At 39.6% G+C, this 24,140-nt stretch overlaps 1 protein-coding gene across 1 annotated transcript in view; it reads left to right on the top strand.

Moving 5' to 3' along the window:
• IRF5 (interferon regulatory factor 5) overlaps positions 1-24,140 on the top strand; it is a 1,182,803-nt gene that overhangs the window by 19,946 nt on the left and 1,138,717 nt on the right. The gene's annotated exons all lie outside the window — the stretch shown is intronic.

Raw genomic sequence — 24,140 nt, 5'->3', positions numbered from 1 at the left:
TAAATGGGCTGATTTGAGGACCCATTTTAGCCATGACCTGGGTGTCAGGGGACAAAGGAAAAACAATGAAAATGTAAGTTTAATGCAAAGACAGCAATCAGGGTTATACTTCTGACAGATAAAGAGGGTTCTACTTTTCATATTAGTTGAGAAGTAGCTTCAGAGAAGTTGAAATTGTGCATACAGTAAAGTAAATACAGAAACATTTCACAGTAGTATGTAAAATATTTTCATAAAAGCTGACATCTTATCCACAACAATTTTGCACTGAGTTACATTCGGTTCTATATTACATACTTGAAACATAATTTAATCAAACGGCACTTACATCAAAAATGCCATTTATTGAATTCGCACACCCCCCGCTAATTATATATACCAACTCCGAGATCGCACTACAGTGAGGAAAGTGCAAATTTTCCAATCTTAACTGTACCACTATCTCACTATAAACAGCTCGATGAACGGCATTTCAATGTAAAGTACCATTCGATTAAATTACTTTTCGATAATGTAATATAGACCTGTTACATTCAGAGAATTCAAGAGCAGTGACACAGACTATCTCACTATAAACAGCTCGATAAATGGCATTTCAATGTAAAATGCCGTTCAATTAAATTAGTTTTCGATAACGTAATATAGACCTGTTACATTCAGAGAATTCAAGAGCAGTGACACAGAGGAGCCCATCTGAAACAGTATTACAGTCAAATTCTGAAGTACATGGAAAATTATGTCACTGCTAATGGTTTAAATCAGATACTCATATTTACAAAGTGGAAGTAATATCTCTTGGCATGTGATACAATAGAGTAATGGAGTAGAAAATTAAATTATTTAGAATGTTTCTATGATTTGCTGATGTTCTTATTCAGAGTCTGCATGTAATGTCACATCATCTGCATACAGCAGCATTGTTGATCTGTCCCCTTCAATCTACTTACTAATGTAGTCCATCACTGGTATGAACAGCAGTGGACTCGCAGCTGAACTGTGATGTGCACCCACTCCCACTGGATGAACCCTCTGTGAGGTCAAACACTATTTGTACATGTGTAATTAGGTCCTTGTACATAGCTTGTGCCAATTCTACCAATGTTTCCAGAACTTTGAACCATGCAAGACTCCCCAAATTAGCTTTCTGGACCGTGTCATATGTTTTCTCCAAATATAAGAATTACCAATTGGATTCTTTCCTCATCTCCATCTTCTTCTTCACTATCTGTTCCACTGCAACCATTGGGTCAATTGTGCTGCATCGTGATTTGAATCTGAAATACTTATCTCCCGTCTTACTTTCTACTACTGTGCATTTTCATTTATTAATCACCTTTTCTAGAACTTTCGATCAGTGTGGTAGAAGTGTGATACCTCTGTACTGTCTACAGTTGTGAATGTCCCCTATGTTCTTGTACACTGTCACTAGAATGTTTATCCTCCAGTCATCTGGGGTATGCCTTTCAATACATACCATAAGAGCCATTTCTCCCCTAAGTCACGCAACACCTTCAACATATCTGCCATGGCTTTATCTATGCTTGCTTCTTTCATTGACTTCATTTTGCGTAGGGGTTTTCTTATTTTTTCTAGGTTGGAGTCAACTTCCTCTTACATTATAGGCTATGTATGGGGCAAAGATAGCTTATATGGAAGTTTCTTCATGCAGGATTTGCTGGAAGTATGCCTTTCATCTGCTTTTGATTTCCTGTGGACTGCTGAGCAGGTTGTTGCTGGTGTCCTTTATGAATGGTGCCAATGACAATCTTCTTTATATTTCTGTCTTTGCCTTGCTGGTAAAGCTTCATTGTGACACCTACTAAGTAACTTTCCAGAGGCTGTTAGAGATTTTCTGATGGGTTTTTATTTGCCGTTTTGACTGGTCTTTCACCTCTCTAGCTAACCAGTATTCATTCTCAGACTGGCCCATCTTTTCTAGCTCCAGTTTCTTCCTGCACTACTTCTTTCCTTTAACAACGTTCTGGATTTCTGCATTATACCACCAGCTTACCTTTACCTTATTCCCATGCCTGCCTTGGATGCATATCTATGTATAGCCTTACTGCATGCTGTTCTGACATGCTGCCATTCTTTTCTGGATCCATCTGTTTCCCTTTCCTCTAGAGCTCTGAGTATTTCCTTGAACTCCTAAGTTTTCACTCCAGTTAACTGACAAGTCCTCGGCCTAGTATCTGTTGACCTTTGTGTGTTTTTCTAACAACTGCTTGTGGATGATTGTTGCCACCAGTGGTTTATGCTGCAGGCTGATAGTTTATCTTTGCAGCCTCTGATTCTAATCCAGTACCTTTGCCTTCAAGGAGGAAGTCTACCTGAGTTGCATATTGAACACTCATGCATGTGATCTTGTGACTGTCTCTATTGGTAAACCATGTGTTGGACATCATTAAGGCATTTGCTAGAAGTAAGTGCATAATGGCTTCTCCTGTATTCATGTTGTTCCATGTGGACTAATGCAGTCCTATCCTGTTCTGACTATCTTTATATGAGCATTCAGGGCCTCTTTTGTCAACATCATTTTATTCCATCCATCTTTATATAGCAGATCCTGAAACTGCTGTCTGAATGCAGCCTTTTCCTTGCTATCACAGCTTTGCTGTGGAGCATAGGCTGAGATTATGAATACTGCATCATTCATCTTTACACTGGAGTCTGACTGTCATAGGTCTGTCACTAATTCTGATTATTATTTTATTTAATTTAGTTTAGTTCAGTTTGTCTTTGTTTACCAGGAAGGTCCATCTAGGTTTACCTAAACCCCTTTTCAGCAGAGACCCATGGAAGAAAGCTCCTTAGATGTTTTACAAAAATGATTAAGCTTACACATAGAATGACAGTGTACAAGCAGTATTCAGGTATGTAGACAGTACATGATATTTTAAACTGTGTGCATAAATTTGCAGAGTACATGAATATTTAAGCAGTTACTATGACAAAGCATATAACAATACGCATAGAATCATATACCTTATTTTACAAAGTGACCTTATGAGCCTGTCAGTTGTAGTGCAGATTCTTTTTATTTGGTGGTGTAGCAGGAGAGGAAGAATACCATACAGAGTAGAAACCATTTGTTAAAAAAAAGCTGATAGGCTTCTTAGTGGCATTATTTTGGTGGATAATATTTAGACCCCCAATCTTTAAAAAAGAGAGAGAACAACATAGGAGGTGTTATGGTTTTGTCTGATATGTCCAAGAGGGAGATTCAGTGAAACAAGAGCGAGAGAGAGGAAAGGGAATAGGTAGCAGAATAAGGGAACTCTGTATATTAAAGGTATAAAGCACCTTGTTGAGGAGATTGTAAATGTAGAATGTTGGTGAGCATGTTAGTGGGCTAGAAGGTAACAAGGAAGTGATATGAATTAGGAGGGATAGTAACAGCAGTGCAGGCAGGAAGGCTGGGTTAGAATGAGCAGATTTCAGAGAGGTACCAGTAGGGGTGGATGTAGAAAGGGAGTGAGTAGTGAGGTACCAGTAGGGGTGGATGTAGAAAGGGAGTGAGTAGTGAGGTACCAGTAGGGGTGGATGTAGAAAGGGAGTGAGTAGTGAGGTACCAGTAGGGGTGGATGTAGAAAGGGAGTGAGTAGTGAGGTACCAGTAGGGGTGGATGTAGAAAGGGAGTGAGTAGTGAGGTACCAGTAGGGGTGGATGTAGAAAGGGAGTGAGTAGTGAGGTACCAGTAGGAGTGGATGTAGAAAGGGAGTGAGTAGTGAGGTACCAGTAGGGGTGGATGTAGAAAGGGAGTGAGTAGTGAGGTACCAGTAGGGGTGGATGTAGAAAGGGAGTGAGTAGTGAGGTACCAGTAGGGGTGGATGTAGAAAGGGAGTGAGTAGTGAGGTACCAGTAGGGGTGGATGTAGAAAGGGGGAGTAGTGAGGTACCAGTAGGGGTGGATGTAGAAAGGGAGTGAGTAGTGAGGTACCAGTAGGGGTGGATGTAGAAAGGGAGTGAGTAGTGAGGTACCAGTAGGGGTGGATGTAGAAAGGGGTGAGTAGTGAGGTACCAGTAGGGGGGGATGTAGAAAGGGGGTGAGTAGTGAGGTACCAGTAGGGGTGGATGTAGAAAGGGAGTGAGTAGTGAGGTACCAGTAGGGGTGGATGTAGAAAGGGAGTGAGTAGTGAGGTACCAGTAGGGGTGGATGTAGAAAGGGAGTGAGTAGTGAGGTACCAGTAGGGGTGGATGTAGAAAGGGAGTGAGTAGTGAGGTACCAGTAGGGGTGGATGTAGAAAGGGAGTGAGTAGTGAGGTACCAGTAGGGGTGGATGTAGAAAGGGAGTGAGTAGTGAGGTACCAGTAGGGGTGGATGTAGAAAGGGAGTGAGTAGTGAGGTACCAGTAGGGGTGGATGTAGAAAGGGAGTGAGTAGTGAGGTACCAGTAGGGGTGGATGTAGAAAGGGAGTGAGTAGTGAGGTACCAGTAGGGGTGGATGTAGAAAGGGAGTGAGTAGTGAGGTACCAGTAGGGGTGGATGTAGAAAGGGAGTGAGTAGTGAGGTACCAGTAGGGGTGGATGTAGAAAGGGAGTGAGTAGTGAGGTACCAGTAGGGGTGGATGTAGAAAGGGAGTGAGTAGTGAGGTACCAGTAGGGGTGGATGTAGAAAGGGAGTGAGTAGTGAGGTACCAGTAGGGGTGGATGTAGAAAGGAGTGAGTAGTGAGGTACCAGTAGGGGTGGATGTAGAAAGGGAGTGAGTAGTGAGGTACCAGTAGGGGTGGATGTAGAAAGGGAGTGAGTAGTGAGGTACCAGTAGGGGTGGATGTAGAAAGGGAGTGAGTAGTGAGGTACCAGTAGGGGTGGATGTAGAAAGGGAGTGAGTAGTAGGTACGATGTGTGGGAATAGAGGTAAGAAGAGAGGTAGTACTAGTAGAGATGTGGGGTGTGGGTGGGAGTGGTGAGCGGACTTTAGGAAGAGCTATGCAAGAGTAAAAGTGACATTGAGAGAGACTGAGGGGTGGAGAGCATCTGGGGTGCGGACACCCTTTACTGCCATCAGACGAATCTCCCTCACCACAATTCCCACACATTTTCTAGTCTGTTCTCCCTTTAAGTAGTAGACTCTGGATCCCAAGTCAAGTGAGTTTGCTGAACTGGCCTTCCAACTTGTTTCCTGGATACACATGTTATCCTGTCTTCTCCTTACCATCATGATGTCCACTTCCTGCCAGTTAATGCATATTGTCTGGAGTAATCCTTAGCTCATTTTTGGCAGGTTTAATTGGCTTTTCATCCAGCTTTTGCTCAACAGAACTACCCAGGTAATCCAGTCTGGGCTACTGGCTACCAGCCAGCTAGTAGCTTTTTGACCCAGGTCTCAAGAAGCATTTATATGTAGGAAAACTTGATATTTTTCTCTTCATAACCTTGACAGACTTTTAATTATAAATTTCAGTTGAGCAGTTAAAGCAACCTTGACTAACTTAGCAGCATTGATCGTGCATGGTTATGAAAATATCAACAATCTAATAACCTGGACGCATGAGACATCATCACATATGTGTTTTAAACACATTTGAAATGTATCAGAACACTGTGCATGCATTTGGCCTATCTTATTCATAACACTGCTTGCGTTTAGATGTAGGATGTTGTAGGCTCTTAGAGAAAATAACTTTTGGGTGGATGGTTATTCTGAGATACTAAGTTTTGGTAGTACCTGTGTAAAGGGAGCTACAGAGCATGCGCCTTTGTTCAGGCAACTGTGGGAGTATTTTAAGAGAAGAAGAACCAATGCTTGAGCAGTAAAATGAGTAGAATTAACATGCATAGGGTTAGCAAATGCAAATAAAATAAAATAATAGAGAGCGGTGCATTTAAGTTGTGAGTGACATTTCTTAACTTAAGTATTTCTAGTGTCCGGGGTGTCTTAAGCAGCTTTGTAGCTGATATGCCCCCTGAGTAAGGAGGGTGGTAGACATTTTATCTGTTTTTTTATACACTGCACTAAAGGTACAGATTTCTATTAACCAAGTATGAGGCCCAAACTCTATGTCTGAAAGAAGTAATCAAAGTCAAGGAGTTTATTTCAGTTGCTGTGAATCGACTAACCAAAGGATGATGCATAAAGGAGTAAGGAAGACTCAACGCATAAAAAAGCGAACTGGTCAGCTTCGTGACAATAAGGATGCCTGTGATCACATGCTGAGTACACATCTGTAGATGGATATTAGCTTCCAGGGGACTTTTCTTTTACTTAAAGTGGTTCACAATTGCTTTGCCTTCATTTTAGAGCTGGTAAGATAGCCAGCTAGCAACAAGTACAGATTCCTATCCTACTGAGTTGTGAATTTTAGAAGTTGATATAAGAGTTAATAACTTGTTAAAATAAAAGTGGACTCTGTTTAGGTCTGAAGAAGTTCATTGTATGGTGTGGATGAACGAAAGTGCTAACAATAAATAGTTTGGGAGATCTCAAACAGTCTGGCATTTTTTTCTTCTAATGAAAGAGTTAAGACACAAATACTTTGAAAAAAAAACTTCAACTGAAAAACAAGTAATGAGAAAGGTTAGGGGGTAGGGTAAACATTTTTATTTGTTGCGTTTTTTTCAATTTTTTTTTTTTTATTTATTGTTTTATTCATTGAAATGATTGACTGGAATACTGCGCAGATTCCATGCTTAACAGAGACCATGGAGAAAAGTTCCTCGCAAGAACAGAAATTAATAACATATATAGGTGTAAGCGAAATCTGGCAGTTGGCTTTGATGACTTAGGAGCTGTTAATGGGCTATTTCCTTTGGTTCAGTGATGCAAGGTTTGATTCCCTCAGCTTCTATTGAAAGTGTGTGACTCTGAGCAGGTCACTTAACCAGGCACAGCTCTCGGACTGAGTCTGAAAATAGTCCATGGAGATCAGTGCTCTACCCCATAAAAAAAATACAATTAAATAAATAAGTAAATAAAATTAGTGTCAAATTGGCACAAACAGGAAGAGTAACACTGAATTTCTTTCCTTAATCACTGGATGAAAAGGGTGTCTAAAAAACTTTGAACTGAACCTCAGAGCATCTAGAACCGTGATGTCCTGGTCGGTTAGTATATGCTAAAAGGATACAGGAAAACGCAAAGTTGCGAATAAGACTTACATTTTTTCCTTAATTAGTTTTTTTTCAGACCATTATTGAATGAAACAAGTAGCATTAAAAAAACCTGAAATGCACCTCAGAGCGTCTAGGACCCACCATGTGTTCTAGAGGCCTAGCAGTACTGACACACTCAGCTTAATGCAGTTATTTTCGCCAAGTTTAATCTTGGTCACTGAGGGTCTGTTGAAAGAAAGAAAGTTCATAAATAATAGTGAAGTTCTTTCCTTAATCAAGATTTTTGTTCAGATCACCATTTGATCAAAAGATTGTAAACAAGGTCTAAAATGCACATCCAGTAGTTACGGCCTCTGTGGCCCCAATCCCTGTTTTACTGCAGTTATTTCCTCCACAGTATTTGAAGTGTGAATTTGCCTAGTTCAGATGTGTTAAATGAATGAATGCAGGGAAAAAAAACTAAAGAATAAGACAAACTGTGAGAAAAGAAAGAAGAAAGTAATTTGGATGATGTGGATAGACCAGAACTACATGCATGTAATGGGCAGTGGGGAGGCACTGTGGAGTTCTTCACCCAGGGTGATAATTTAGCTAAGTTTCTGTACTCCTTGGAAACACTCGATGTCTTTTGACTGGAATAATTTCCATATTCTTCTCCAAGGACTTTTGTCGATTCTGTCTCCCTCTCCCTCTGTCTCTCACTGCTGCTGCTCAGGACACCGGGTCCCTTTCCTCATTATTCCCTTTATATTACGCTCAATAACTCATTAAAACTAAGCAAGCTGTCACCAATACAACCACACACCATTCTGTTCTTAAAGAAACGGGTATTATTTTAAAATAAACAGTCTCTTTATAACGCTGCTGTAAACATGAGCTATGCAACTGCCTTCACATTTTTGGATTACTTGTATTCTTCCATTTGGTAGAAGAAAGGAGAAGAGCAGTTTCTTTTTATTTAGTGGTTCAGTTCCCAGACCATCCCAAATTCTGTGCTTTACCAAGGATAAATAAGAATGTCTGTGATCCACCTGTGAAACCTATACTTTCTTGTCAGAACTTTCTAACCAACAAAGGAGAAAGCTTTGCCAATTTCTTTTACAGCAGTAGTGCAACCGTACACCTACTTATATTATCAACATTTTTTTAGGTTTACACTGAAAATGTTGAATGTCCAAAATGTCAGATGGCACATTCACCACAGAAGGTCAAAAATAGTAATTTGTTGAGATTGTGGTACAGCAGGGACTGGTGTTTTTTCCCCTTTCCACACTGTAGTGAATTGGTATGGTATGTATAATTAGTAGGGAGTGGAGGCTGTCCCCATGCATAGACCATATGCCAAGATTTTTGGCATTTTGAATTTTGACTATTTGATTTCAGTGTTATGCCATTTAGCATTTCAGTCATTTGACATTATATAGAGGATTATGGTCGGTTCGCTGATCATAACCTGCTTATTATGCGTTCGAGACATGGATGCCAAGGAATTCACCGCAAGAGTGAAGTTCGATTGGTGAATCTTGGCATTCATGTCACGAACACATAACTAAAGGTTATAATTGGCAAATCAATTGTAATTCTTTGTAGTGCATGTATCTTTATTTGCCCCATCTTGATACAAGGAAAAAGCTCTAAGCTTTCAAAGCCGTAAAACACTTAGCAAGCACTGTCAAGAGAGGTAGTGTAACACAGTCTGTTATGTTTACACTCACCTTTCATACCTCTCATGGTATGAAAGCATGGACGTCCAGATTATTGCTTCATATTTTTGGTCTGTTCCTCATAAAATCTGGGTTTTCGGGCAAACCACTGAGGATTGATGTCACTAAATAATGACATCCATTAGGGTTTCAGAGTTCGTATCCTTCAGGAAATTAATACTAATACATCATTTTATTCTAGCAATTGAGAGTTTGTTTGAAATGTTGGGGTATGTTACCAATATGGACAGCAGGCAGAAGCAAATCTCTTATTTCTACAACTGTCAGTTGCTAGTTACTACAGGCAGAATTTGTTGCCTTTTGCTAGACCCAGCCTTAACAACATAAGCATGGGATGTCTAACATTTGTTAAGGTTGGGTAGTATGGCACCCGGTGCTTAATTGGTTTGTCTTTTTCTGAGTATCCGAGCATAATAAGCTCGCTTCATACACTACAGGTTTATTCTGTTTTTGAGTAAAATTCAGAAAATTGCATTGTCTTATGCGTTTATGCTCTTATGTGTAGATATTAAGTCATTCTAGTTTTCTGTTCAAAATGCATATGGGATTCATACTTGCAAGCATTATTTAGAATTATATTTTTATCTGTTTTTAATACTGAGTATTTTGTTAGAAAATGTTGACATTTTTGAAAGAAAAATATTTTTGAATTGATTTCAATTTTTTTGTAGACAATAAGCAGAAGTGTTATAAAGTTATTTGCATTTCAAGGATTAGCTAATCAAGTTCTTCTTAATTTTTTCTAAATAGTTGATACATTATATTGATGACTTTAGTATTTGGAAGGTGCCTGAAAATATTATTGAATCTTTTATTGAGGGGTTGAATTATTTATTTTCTGCTTCAATTTACTTTTAAGTGAGTTGGAAAGATATAGAACTTCTATTTTTAATAAAAGAATAAATTGAGATTACTGGTACTGCAAAAGACATTTGTTACAGCTAAGTATAAGTATGACAGTGTCCATCCCTGGAAGATCTTTTTTATTTTTTCCATATTCTAGGCTTTTTAATCATCATTGAGTCATGGTTACTTGTGCTCCAGATGTTAAAACTGGTTTTACAAAAATGTTATAACCCTGGTGCACTCAGTTTAGATATTGCTCATGTGGCTATTTTAGCAGAGAAAATTGATACTGAAAAAAATTGCAAAGTAGAAAGGTACTAAAGTAGGGTGTAGGTGGTTTGATTTGATAGGAAAGGATAGCAATAGCATCTATAAACATTGATTACTTTGTAGAGGGATATAAAAGTTGCTGAAGCTGTAGGGTTAAAACCTAGAGTAGTATTTACGAAGTAAAGAGACTGGAATGATTTATTAATACACACTAGATTTTCCTCATATGAAACATTAAGTCCTATTCAATTTCCAAAAATATTTTAGAAAATGTTTTAATTATAATATGAACAGTCAGACAGATGGTAGATAATGATTTGATCAGACATTTTAATTAAGTTGTTTTAAGATTACAACTAGATCATTGCTTATTTGACATATATACTTTTACTCTTGCCATAAAATGTGCATTGCTCTTAGTAGTAGAATGATGATGTTCAGGGCACAAGACCATGCACACCTCTTAACCTGTTAGTGCAAGAAATCTGGACAAAATCAAAATAATGTAAGTACGAGGCCTAACATCAGGGCCAGATTTTAAATATTGGTCTTACAAGCTTAGACAATTACTTGAATAACAGTATTTGCATTAGAATGCATTTTCAGAAGGATATGTAGTCTTGAACTCAGTTGTCTTGTTTTTATTTGGTGACTTCAGTCCTCAATGATTTATCAGAAAATCACAGATTATATGTGCAACAGATCAAAAATATATGGCAACATTTGGACATTCTCTGAAAATCTTGGCAGTTGAGAGATATGAGAATATATGAGGTCGTTTAAATAACATGACATATAAATCCAAGGTGGTCATTTTGTTAAACATCAAAATGCTTTTCCTGACACACTTAGATATGTGGTTTTAGAATATGCTAACATCAAAAGGAAGGGATTGAACAGAATAAAGTTGTTAGAAAAAAGCATGATGCGTGTTGAGTAGGTAAGTTACCTTCTTTAAAACCACACAGTTTAAATGACTTTATGTATGCATCTCTTTTCTGTAATTAGATTTTGTTATGCATTTTAATATCAGAAAGCATTAGTGTTATGTAACTTTGAAAGTGTTATTTATTAAGAGAAGCTGGCCAGTATTCATGGCTGTTGCGTGAATGAGTTAGAGGTATTTGCAAAGTCTGCAATTAAGCATTGCTAGGCAGAAATTCATATTGGTCATTTCTGGTAACATTGAATGCCCATAATTTAGTGTAAGCAAATTTAACTATAATGAAAGATAAATGAGAAATTGTGTAAAGTAGCATATATTAAGGAAGTGTCCTTGTGATTCACAGTCAAATACCCGTGCTTTACACACATCTGTTGTAAAAAGCATTGCTACATGTCTTGTTTCTACTTTACAATCCATGGACTTGGTATACTGCTAAAAAAAGCACATATTGACACAACTCCCATAATTATTTCCTCAGAGATCTCTTTCCTTGACGCTTCTGTAGTTTTACCATGTATGCACAAGCACTTACATGACACCAGTGCATAGTGATTCCTTTGGTAGCTTGACCATGTATGCACAAGCACTTACATGACACCAGTGCATACTGATTCCTTTGGTAGCTTGACCATGTATGCACAAGCACTTACATGACACCAGTGCATACTGATTCCTTTGGTAGTTTGACCATGTATGCACAAGCACTTACATGACACCAGTGCATACTGATTCCTTTGGTAGTTTGACCATGTATGCACAAGCACTTACATGACACCAGTGCATACTGATTCCTTTGGTAGTTTGACCATGTATGCACAAGCACTTACATGACACCAGTGTATACTGATTCCTTTGGTAGCTTGACCATGTATGCACAAGCACTTACATGACACCAGTGCATACTGATTCCTTTGGTAGCTTGACCATGTATGCATAAGCACTTACATGACACCAGTGCATACTGATTCCTTTGGTAGCTTGACCATGTATGCACAAGCACTTACATGACACCAATGCATACTGATTCCTTTGGTAGCTTGACCATGTATGCACAAGCACTTACATGACACCAGTGTATACTGATTCCTTTGGTAGCTTGACCATGTATGTACAAGCACTTACATGACACCAATGCATACTGATTCCTTTGGTAGCTTGACCATGTATGCACAAGCACTTACATGACACCAGTGCATACTGATTCCTTTGGTAGTTTGACCACATATGTACAAGCACTTGGATAACACCAGTGCACAGCAATTCCTTTGGTAGCTTGACCATGTATATCCACAAGCACTTACATGACACCAGTGCACAGTGATTCCTTCGGTAGTTTGACCATGTATGCACAAACACTAAAATGACATCAAAGTAAATGATTTCCCCATCAACCCATTTAATAGTTTGTCCATGTATGCAGAAGCACTAAAATGTCATCAAAAGAAGTTCTTCCCTCCACTGAACTCTTCAGTGGTTTGACTGTATATGCACATGCACTAAAATGTCAACAAAATAAATAATTTCCCCATAAATTCCCTTCAGAATAAATGTTTTCCCCACTGATCCCTTTAGAAGTTTGTCTGTGTATGCACAAGCATTAAAATGACACCAAAATAAACTATTTTACATCATTTTGAGCTGTTTCATATTATTTTTTCAATATTTCAAAGTCCATAGCTTTTCTACTAATTTGGCACATAACTCCACACGGTGCTGTTAAACAATATTCACATAACTTCAGTGTCCTTTATGCATTTTGTATGCAGATAAGGCCCTTTTATGTTTATGTCTATGAATATGAGTAATATGTCAATGTGCAAGGAGCCTTATCCTTGTAGTAACTCTCTTCTTAATGCTTACGATATTAAACTTTTGGCATAAGGAGACATGTTTACCAAACACCTCCAGGCTTCTGTAGTCAGTGTGACTCACAAACACTGAATACATTTGCACATCCGAGTAGTGCAGCTATTCGTGGAATACCCCTATGCACAAATGAAGGGCAGGACAATGAATACCTCCCAGTGTCTGCAAAATACAACTTAAACTGTTATCTCATTCAACTGATATTTAATTAAGGTAGTTAAAGTTTAATATACATGCATGATTCTGAAGGGGCTTTATTTCAAGGCACTAAAGTCTTCTTATGTGCCACTGTAGTCCAAATTAGGTTCATCATTCTTGGAATAATTAAAGTGTACTTTCATTCAGTGGTTGTTGCAAATTGTTGGATTTGTTTTTAGTTACATGGCTGTGCAATTAAGGAGTTGAATTACTGATTCTGAGATAGTGTTGCTTTCAGCAAAGTGTAACTTCTGCTAAAAGCTGTTGGGACAAATGAATGGTTGTCACTTGGGATGTGAATTCAAAATTAGTATGGTTCAAACTTCCTAATGCTTCATTTGAGAGCTGTTGGGGCAGACAAATATATGAACTAGGTCTTGCGGCTTTATTGGGTTGTGAACTTAAAATTATTGTAGTTAAGTCTTCAAGTTTCTCTTAAGAGGTGTTGGGGCAGCCAGTGATATCCATCTGTGGTACTTGCTGATTTATTAACTTGAAGACAGAGAGATTGAGTTTAACCAGCTTGCTGAGAGTCGATTGAGTCGTGACATACTTACAATCACCAGCACATTTTTAAAAAGTGTTTTTTGCAACATGGCAGGCCCTCTTGTACTTCCTGACATGGCAACTGTACCCCCACACCCTAGACTTTAACTGTACTTCCTCAGAGGTCATACAAAAACTCAAAGGATGTGTCTATACAGCAACGATCTGTGTTTCAGTGTCTCACACTCAGATACAGAGGTGGTCATTCACCTGCAAGCAAATGAGCAACTAGGAGCAGAACCTCAAGTAAATAAAAGATGACCACTTTTAGGGCAGTCACACTGTTCAGTATAACTCTTTATTGCTGTGCTGAGTTGTGAACCTATACCCATCTATTCAGGTTGTCTTAGAATCAATGTGTTTATCTGAAACTAGCCTGCAGTATAGATTTATATATTCTCTTTTGTACGTGAAATATGTTGTTTCCTTTTTATGTCAATACCATTTATTATTTTAAACAGCTTTTATTTTATTCCATTTCCTTACAAATTACCTGAACAGTAGGTCATTGTTTTCACATACATATTATATGTGACAAATGTGTATTATATGTGACTTGAGTCAATGTAGAAGAGGTTGCTTCTATTTGACTTCAATAATAACATTTTTTTTTTTTTTTAAATAAATAATGTGAAGTTGTTAATCTTGCCGATTTATTCTCACTGATGGGTTGGAGCCAATCCTCTGCTCCAAAACGGCCGATAGCAAGCTCAAGGTTTGCCAGTAGCTCAAGACCAGCCCCTTATCCCACCATGCACTGCTGGAATTACCTCAGATCTAGTTTGCCGTGGCAAGAGAGATCTCGGTGATCCAGATAGCTTGGACCATTTTAGAAACAGCAAGTTTTTAAAAAGTTTTTAAAAAAGTTTTCCTTTTTGTTATATTTATGTAGTGTGTGTTAGTTTTATTATTTTTAGATATTTTAGACAGTTTAAGATAGTTTAAATTGTTTTAAATTAGGGACTTGGCTTTTTAGTTTGTGTGGGCCTTTAGCCCTTTTTCCTACTATTAATCCCTTTGGCAGTTAGTTTTTTTTCTGTGGGACTCTTAGTCTCATATTTGTATTATATTTTTATTTATATATATATATATATATATATATATATATATATATATATATATATTTTTTTTTTATATTTATGTTGTAGATTGTGCCCAGGTTGGGCTTAGTTGTTTGTGAATCTATTTACTGTTTTTCTCTCAGTATGTCAGAGGATAGGGAGAAATCCCATCCCAAATCGGGTTTTAAAAAATGCCCAGATTGTGGGCAGAAAATGTCCATCACTGACGGACATATTCAATGTGTCGACTGCTTGGGGGCCAAGCACCTCCAAGACACCTGTAGCATTTGTCACTCTCCTTCTCTTCAAGAGTACTGTTGGAGAGAAGGAGGAAACTTATAGACAGAGGATTGCTACAGCAATCTTTTTCAGAGGTTTTGAAGAGCCATGAAGGTGCTAGTACATCTTCCAAATCTTCAAAATCCAAGTCTTCAGATAAGGTATCCAAAAAGGCTAAAATTTCAGAAGCAGGGTCTTCGGTTCCACAGTCATCGGAGCTGAGTGTACCTTTGATTCGGAGCCAGCTTTCAGTATTGGAGCCGGTCTCCGAAGTTCCTTCTTCACCTCTGCTCCAGTCAGCACCTTCAGTGCATTCATCTAAGTCTTCAGTCAGCCTTTTGGATTTGTACATGGATCGGCTAGTGCAGAAGCTTTTACAGGCACCAGAGCTTGCCAAATTGTTGTCGGCCCCGACCAGCTTGTTGGTGCCAAAGACCATGGAACAAACTTGACTACTTCTCCTCCGGGCCGTACTGGGCTCTCAGAGCCGAGGGAAGTTGAACTGATGGTGGTTGGAGCCGATATCCACTCCGGGGTTATCGGCTCCACTTACTCAGATGTCCTCTGCACCGACCGAGGGCTCTAGGAGCTGACGCTCTCCAGTCGGGTTCGGGAAGGATAGCTGCACCGATTTGTCGGTGCAGACTCTCCCTCTCGGGGCTTCGGCTTGGATGAGCTCAGCTCCTACCTCAGGCTTGGAGCCCAGGGTTTTGGTGTGGGAGGATTGGACGGTATTCTCGGGTCCGTCCACTCCTCCTCGTCAGAGCCATGGTTCCTTCGATGCTATGAGGTGAGTTTTGTCTCCAAAGACAACGTCAGCATCAGTTCAGCTTTCGCTCTCCCCTCAAGCTCCTGTGTCTACTTCTGCATCTACCAACCCCTCTAAGCGTAGAGACCCTGAGCCTCAAGTACCCCCACAGGGTGTCCCCTGCTCTTCTCAGACCTCCCCAGTCCCTCCCACTGAGGAGGTGCCCAGAAAGAGACTGTGCAAGAGGAGGCACTTAGACTCCCCACAGGAGTCTTTGTCATCTGACACGGACTTAGATGAGTCAGAAGGGTCCACTCAGTCCCTCTCTGAGGATATCTCTTTTGCAGAGATACTAGAGATCCTTAGTCAGAGGGGCAACTGGCAGTCCAAGACCCCTACTGAGGATGAGTCTGTGCTCTTAAGGGTTTTGGGTCTCAACCTTCCACTTCTTGGGTGTCTCCACCTTACGACGAGCTCATGGATCTGATCTCTCGTAAGGCGTGGGAGTCACCAGAGGCCATGGAACCTGTCCCTCGTAGACCCAATAAATTCATATCTGCCCCAGTCGATAAACTTTTTTTGACAAAAGGAGTGCCTGTGGATGCCATGGTTGTGGCTGCAGCCACCAAAAAGGAAGTATCTGAGACATTCTCTTCTATCCATCCCCCTAACAAAGATTCTAGGGTTATGGATAGATATGGGAAGCGCATGTTTAGTTCAGTGACTTTTTCTATGCAATCACTGAACTACTTGACCCATTTTACAAGACTACAGAGAGATCTCCTGAAAGAGCTAGGAGATACTCTCCAGGGAACAGTAGCTGCAGGAGTGGCTGACAAAGTCAAATCCCAGCTCGCTACCCTTAACTCAGTAGTGAACACGTCCATGCCTCTCATATCCTATGCAGCTGATGGTTCAAGTAGAGCCGCTAGTCCAGGCATTGCTCTTCGCAGACAAGCCTGGATGCATCTCTGTCCCTTTGTGGAACCCTTCAAGTCTTCTTTTATTAATACCCCATTTGATGGCTCATCACTGTTTGGGCCCAAAGTAAAGGAAACTTTAACCAGGTGTGAACAGGAAGGCAAGACTTTATCTGCCATTGGGGTCCGCTTTTCCACTCCTACTCAGCCCTTCCCCAAGGGCCCTGGGGGGGGAGATGTGGTTCAGAAAAATTCAAGCAGCCTTTCACGACACACACGGTGAAACCCCCTCTAGAGGCAGAGGAGGGAGTTATAACGGAAGACGCCGCCCCCCGTGGCAGAGGGGATCTGCAGCAACAAGGAGACAGGAGTCAGTTCTCTGGTCAGTCCTACCAGCGCTCCTGAAAGGGGGCCCGACTGTTCGGCTCTGGAGGCAGTCGGGGGGGTCGCTTGTCTTTGTACCCAGAAACCTGGATAAACATAACATCAGATACTTGGGTACAAAGCATCATTTCCAGAGGATATTTCATACCGTTCTTTACCCCTCCTATTCCTATCAAAAAAATCCCAGATGTTCCACCCAATCTCAGGGAACAAGCAATCGTAGAGGTCCACAGATTGCTAGAAAAAAGGTCATCCAACCAGTCCCAGCAGACCAAGTCGGATTCGGAACTTATTCAAGATTCTTTTTGGTACCAAAGAAAACAGGGGACTGGAGAACTATCTTGGACCTCAACAGACTCAACAAATTCATAAAGAAAGAGAAGTTCCGAATGGTTACGCTTCAGTCTATTCTTCCCTTTTTAGGGATAGGTGACTGGATGTGCTCCATAGATCTCAAGGACGCGTACTATCACATAAAGATGGACAGATGCTCCAGAGATCATCTGCGCTTCCGGCTGAGAGCCAATCATTACCAGTTTTGAGCCCTGCCCTTTGGTCTCACTTCAGCCCCCAGAGTGTTCACCAAATGTATGGCAGTGGTTACGGCTCACCTGAGGCGTCTAGGATTCCAGGTGTTTCCATACTTAGACGATTGGCTCCTCACCGCTACCACCAGGCATCAATTGACTCAGGCAACACAATACACTCTGACACTCTGCCATCAATTAGGCATTACGATCAACTTCGAAAAGTCTGCCTTATCGCCATCTCAGCATACCGTTTTTATAGGAGCAGAGTCAGATACCTCAACCACCACTCTACGTCTCCCTATCGAAAGAGTCACCCTTCTTCGCCAAAACATCAGCTCACTGGTGTCAAAGAACAAAGCTACAGCAGCGGAGGTACTGAAAGTACTAGGTTTGATGGCGGCAGTAATCCTGGCTATACCACTCACAAGGATGCATATGCGAATCCTTCAATTGCTTCTTTTCACTCAGTGGTCTTGCTAGAAACTACCAATGCACTACATGATTCTTATCACGGATTCTTGCAGGAGAGACCTTCGGTGGTGGTTGACATCTCTTCATATTACAGTAGGGAGACCCTTTGCCCCCCCCCCCAGTAGCCAGTAGCCACTGTGACCACAGACACTTCCCTGATAGGGTGGGGGGGGGGGCATTTTCAGGGAAAGACTGCCTAAGGCACATGGACAGATCAAGAATCATATCTGCACATCAATGTTCTAGAGCTGAGAGCGGTACTTCTGGCGTTGCAGTACTTTCAGGACTCTCTTCCTCTAGGGACTATTGCAATTCAGACCGACAACATGTCATTAGTCTGGTACTTGAACAAGCAGGGCGGAACCAAGTCTTACCCCCTTTGTCGAGAAGCCCTCAGGGTTTGGCAATGGGCTGTGTCATCCCAGCATTTTCTGTTAGCAACGCACATCCCGGGAAAATCCAACGTCATAGCGGACAAGCTAAGCAGGGCAATATTACTCCCTCATGAATGGTCTCTCAATCAACAGGTTGCGGAGTTGATTTTCCACAAATGGGGCCAGCCTTGCTGCAACTTTTTTGCCAACCACATCAATTCAAAATGCAGAAGCTACTTTGCTCTGATACCACCCGGTTATCCCCCGAGAGATGCACTTTTACACGATTGGTCCCCGGGTCTCCTTTATGCATTTCCACCCTTCCCATTAATACCCAGAGTTCTACAGAAAGCAAAATTGCTGGGAAGGAAGATTATACTCATAGCCCCCTACTGGCCTCGACAGATTTGGTTTCTGTTTCTTCACCATCATCTGTTGGAGGATCCATGTATCCTGGACCCAGTTTTGGACCTTCTGACGCACCCGTCGGGGGACCTTCATCCTTCTCTACAGTCCCTGAAACTGACTTCTTGGCTATTCCACTTCCCCTAATTGCCAGGCTTCATTCAATTTCGGAAGATACAAGACAGATTCTCTTGTCCTCTCACAAGCCATCTACCAGGAAATTATATGGCAGCAAATGGAAAAGGTTCTCAATTTGGGCCAACGTGCAGAACATTGACCCTTTTCGAGCTCCACTATCTTCAATCTTGGAATTTTTGACAAAAATCTTTAAGGAAGGGGCAGCAGCTGCTACAGTTCGAGTTCAGTTAGCTGCTATCTCAAATTTTCACCTTGGTCTTGATAGCTCAAATATTATGAGCCATAAATTATCCAAAACCTGCCTTAAAGGCGTTCTTCATATGAGACCTCCGATTAAAATTCCCTTTTCTCCCTGGAATTTAAACCTTATGCTGTCTTAACTTATTCTTCCTTCCTCTGAAGCAGCTTTTTCTTGTGATTTAAAATTCTTATTGTGGAAAACAATTTTTCTTGTGGCCATTACATCTGCCCGCAGAGTGTCAGAACTTCAAGCATTATCCATCAGACCACCCTGCATGATCTTCCATACTGATAGAGTAGCTCGCAGAACGAACCCCTCTTTTTTACCTAAAGTCTGTTCTGAGTCAAACATCAATCAGGTCATTGAACTACCAGTGTTCTTCCCCAACCACTCTAACAACTTAGAATATATGCTGCACAAACTTGATGTTCACAGACAGCTCAGATTTTATCTTGACAGAACTAAGGAGATTAGGAAATCAGATCAACTTTTTGTAGCCTTCTCAGAAGCAAGAAAAGGCAATCCAGTGGCTAAAACAACCTTATCTAAATGGTTATCTGATTGTATATCCTTCGTTTATGAAAATGTGAACATGCCTTTAATGCACAAATCAAAAGCTCATTCTACCAGAGCTGTCTCTACCTCTTCTGCTTTTCAAGTTAAATTGCCCCTTGACGATATTTGCGCTGCAGCCACTTGGTCTAACCCTCATACCTTTATCTCACATTACAAAGTAGATAAGGCTTCTAGGGACAGGTCTTCCTTTGGTTCTACGGTACTGAAGAACATACTCCCATGAGCCACCCAGGGTTGATCGTGCTAGGAACGCTACCCATCAGTGAGAATAATCGGCGAGATTAACAACTTCACATAAAGAAGTTATGTACTTACCATAACGTTCCATGTGAGTTGTTTATCTTGCCTTTATTGTCACATCCCTCCCTCCTTCCCCCTCCTGGCTGACTGTTGAATTAGAGGCTTTTGCCATCCTGGTTATTCAATATTTCTCTTTCCCTTTGGGTACTCTTCTTCGTAGATATATATAAGAGAGTATGTAGAGGTTGTATATATGTATAGACTATTATTCTCAGCAAATAAGATCTGAGGTAATTCTAGCAGTGCATGGTGGAATAAGGGGCTGGTCTTGGAGCTACTGGCAAACGTTGAGCTTGCGATCGGCTCCAACCCATCAGTGAGAATAAAGGTGAGATAAACAACTCACATGGAGCGTTATGGTAAGTACATAACTTTTATTTATAGAATCTGTTGTAATGTGGATGAAAGTAAAAAAGACTCACTCATTTAAAATAAAAAGAAAAAAAATAAAGCGTTCTGCAATTGTTGAAGAGATCATTTCAAAACAGTGCAGCTTAAGACAGAAAGCAATATGTATTCTACAGCAGTGGAATGTAGAGATAGATACCTTAAGCCTTTGTCTTTTGGCTTTTCCCGGTTAGTGGTCACCACAGTGGATCATCGGTCTGCAGATTGATTGGCGGTGGTGTTTTTATAGTGTCAAGTTGCCAGCCCTGTGCCCAACCTTCACAGAAGGCACATGCGTACACACACACCTACCTGCATGTCTGTAAAACTTACTTGACCACAGGGAGGACATGCAGACTCTGAACAGAAGGCGTGCCACCTGAGAATTGAACCAGAGAACCTCTTGTGTGATGTGTCTACAACGTTAACCACTGCACTACCACAGCCGTTAGATAAATATCTTAAGTAATCAAATAGAATACTATATCTTAAGTAATCAAAGAAATTACGGATTCGCATTGGGGGCAGAACTTCATATATTACTGCAATGTCTCACAGTCATTGTTACCCACCTTTGCTCTCATTATAACTACAACCTCTCATTGCATCACAGAAGAACCTTAAAATAGGGAACACCATGGCAGGATACAGTGCCAGTGTGTTTGATTCATAAAGGAATGATCTGGCATTTTTTGCTTTTTGGGATACTCCTTAAGGTCCTAAAAATAACCTGTTGACTACTAAAAGTGCTGTGGTAGCTACTTAGGGATGTAGAAAAATGCAACTTCCCTTCATGTTTTTTAATACCTGATGACATAAAAATGGCTTAATTTCTTCCCTTTACACATGCTTTCTCTGTGGCCAGTTTTACAACTTGCATGGGATTTTTCCTGGCTCAGATTTTCACGTTTTGACTATATGATGTCTTCCAAGGCATTAATACAAAGCTGTAGCTTTGCTGCCTTCTATACTTTAAAAACAAACTCCATTCACATCTCTGTTCTTGTACAAAGTTGTATGTTTTATGTCAATCCCATCTTTGCTAATTGCAAATCTTTTTCACATATTTTGTTTGTTTGTAGCTTTTACTGCTAAAGCAACATTTTATTCTGAAATGTTAAGTTTAGATTTCTGACAACAGCCATTTTTTATGAATTCGATCATCATCTAGTTCATCTACAATTCTACATCTGCTGGTGTACGTGAAATCTACAGATCTGACCTTCAGCATTTGATGTAATGCCTCACCATGACTATAACCCTTTAGCCATTTTCTCATCTTAGTCACATATTACTCACAGATTTAGTAATCTTCTGCATGATAATCAAACTTAAGTATATTTACTGCCATACGGGAGTTAGGGCAAAATGATTTTCAGCAAACTTATCAGCTACTTGTATTCTTTTTCCACTGTGTTTTTTAGTATTCAAGATATTTCTCCTAAGACTAGTTATTACATCCCTTTCCAACGAGAATACCACTTTTTCAGTTTTCACTGTCTGTCATATCTCTCAACTTCCAGATGAAAGAACCAGGGCAAAGAACATGAAAATAAAGAACAGTCAGGGATAACTAATTTAGCAAAGCATGCATATATTCAAATCAGCACGTTATTTCATATATACATGCAATTACACAAATACATGGCATAATTTATAGAAATTGTTTATTAAAAAATACACGCACCAACATTGAGGTATGCACACAACATGGAAATGATCATATTTCAGACAGTTTATAAATTCAAGTATTGCACGCTATGATTTATTTTCATGATATAGAAATTTATACTCACCCTACACACCCCAAATGTTTTTCAGTTTTTTGAAGACAGTTTTATGAAGACAGATACTTGAAAACATTTTCAACATATAAATACACACACACAAACACAGACACACATACCGCCATACCCCCCTACCAAACAGACACATATACATACATACACACACACACACACACACACACACACACACACACACACACACACACACACACACACACATGTATAATATGGAAACAATATGCTTAATATGGACATTTACATTAAGCAGTCCAGATGTTCAACACTCCTGCAGACTGAGAGTAGTTACTACACATTTCCTCATAGTCAGAATACATCAGCGTATATGAAGAAACACAGATATTCAACTTGATGTTACCAAGTCAAGTTCAGTAGCTGACACTGGAGAATGTACAGTTATTACACTGTAATGTGTTCCTTTTATGCAGCTGACACTGCAAAGTGTTCTTTGTTGTATGCAGTTGTTACATTGTAGCATGTTCCTTGTTACATGCAGCTGACAATGTAGAATGTTCCTTGTCATAAGCAGTTGTTGCCTTTCTTGAAGCCTCCAGCAAGTCTATTGTATGGTTCCCCCCATAGCAAGAAATGATGCCCAGAAGTAAATTGCAGCAAAATTTCTGTCACCTTCCCTGCAGTCACAGGTTTGGTGCTCAGTTTGTGCGTTTTGGTGTCCATGAGTCACTGCCGATCATTCTACTGTCCATGTCTAACACTGACAGTAAGAGCACACATCTTGAAAAAATCGTATTGTGGACCATTACCCAGTCATATGTGATCTATCTGCTTTGGAATGTATTTGTTCTCTTCTTCTTCCTCTTCCTCTCCTTCTCCTTCTTTTTCTTGACAGCAGCTATGGAGGAAGGAGAAGGTAATTAGAAAACTAACTGTTAACGTAATTTGCAACTGAACTATGAAGTGATACTTTTACTTACTGTATAGTGGCATTTCTTTTTTCTTTCAATTTTTTTTTTTCAAATGCATTTGACTGAATTCCATAGTATTTATACATAACATCTTAAATAACTGTGTACACTATTTACATTAGCCTGACACTATAACAGATCTTAATGTATACAGTTACTTTAGAAGTATGTCCAGTCTGTTATCAGAGTGTCTGATCGATTATTATATAGTGTCAGTCAACGATAAGACTTTTCCCCAAGGGTTGTTGATAAATGGCTTTGGATAAATTCTTAGTTCTTTATCCAATAATGCTGTGGTCTTCAGTATGCTGTAGAAGTCTTCCAGAGTTGGTATTGTGTTTGTATTCCATCTTCTTGCTATACACTTCCTTGAAATTGCATAGTTCATACTAGATACATGTTTGACCTATTTAAATGAGGACCTTCGTTCACATTTAATAATACAAGAGCTTTAGTTAACTAAAATGATTCATTAAATAAAGCTTTTATAAAGTTATTAATGCCATTCCAAAATGGCTTAATTTTAACACAATCAGAGAAAATGTGGTTCCAATCTACATTGTGTACTTGCTCACATCTCCAACATATTCCTTTTTTAGAAGAACTCATTTTACTGATTCTGTCTGGGGTTAAGAATTCTCTGTGCAAGCATTTCCAATTAAAAACTTTCCAGTACTGTGTAAAGGAGGTATATTTTATCGATAATAAGATATTTGTTTTAATATCTTCAGTTAACCGTACTGAGTGTCCTTTTGTTATATATTTCCAATATGCGGTTTTGGGTGTTGTTTTATAGTTTATCAATATTTTGTAAAATTTTGAAATACTGTTTCCCATATCAAAGTCATTATATATGATTTCATATATGTATTTCGTAAATTTAGGTATTTCTTTAAATGAAGAATTGTTAATTATTCTACTTAAATCTTGCGAATATAACAGAATACTCTATAAAGTTAGCCAGTCCTGTTGTAGAATTTAGTATGTTGTTTTTATTACTTGCATATCTAAAACTTTTAGTTCTTTGATAGATTAGAGTCAAAAAACAAATCCTTTCTGTTCCCAAGAATGAATAACTTGTTTATATATTTTATGTGGAAAGTTCTTTGTGACTATAAATGGTGTTAAAAGATCAAACCAGATTTTTA

The sequence above is a fragment of the Protopterus annectens genome, chromosome 11.part0, assembly GCF_019279795.1.
Source record: "Protopterus annectens isolate FY-2018-M chromosome 11.part0, PAN1.0, whole genome shotgun sequence".
In the NCBI taxonomy this organism is placed as follows: Eukaryota; Metazoa; Chordata; order Ceratodontiformes; family Protopteridae; genus Protopterus; species Protopterus annectens.
The sequence above is the reverse complement of the archived record's forward strand: the minus strand, read 5'-3'. Positions and strand labels throughout refer to the sequence as shown.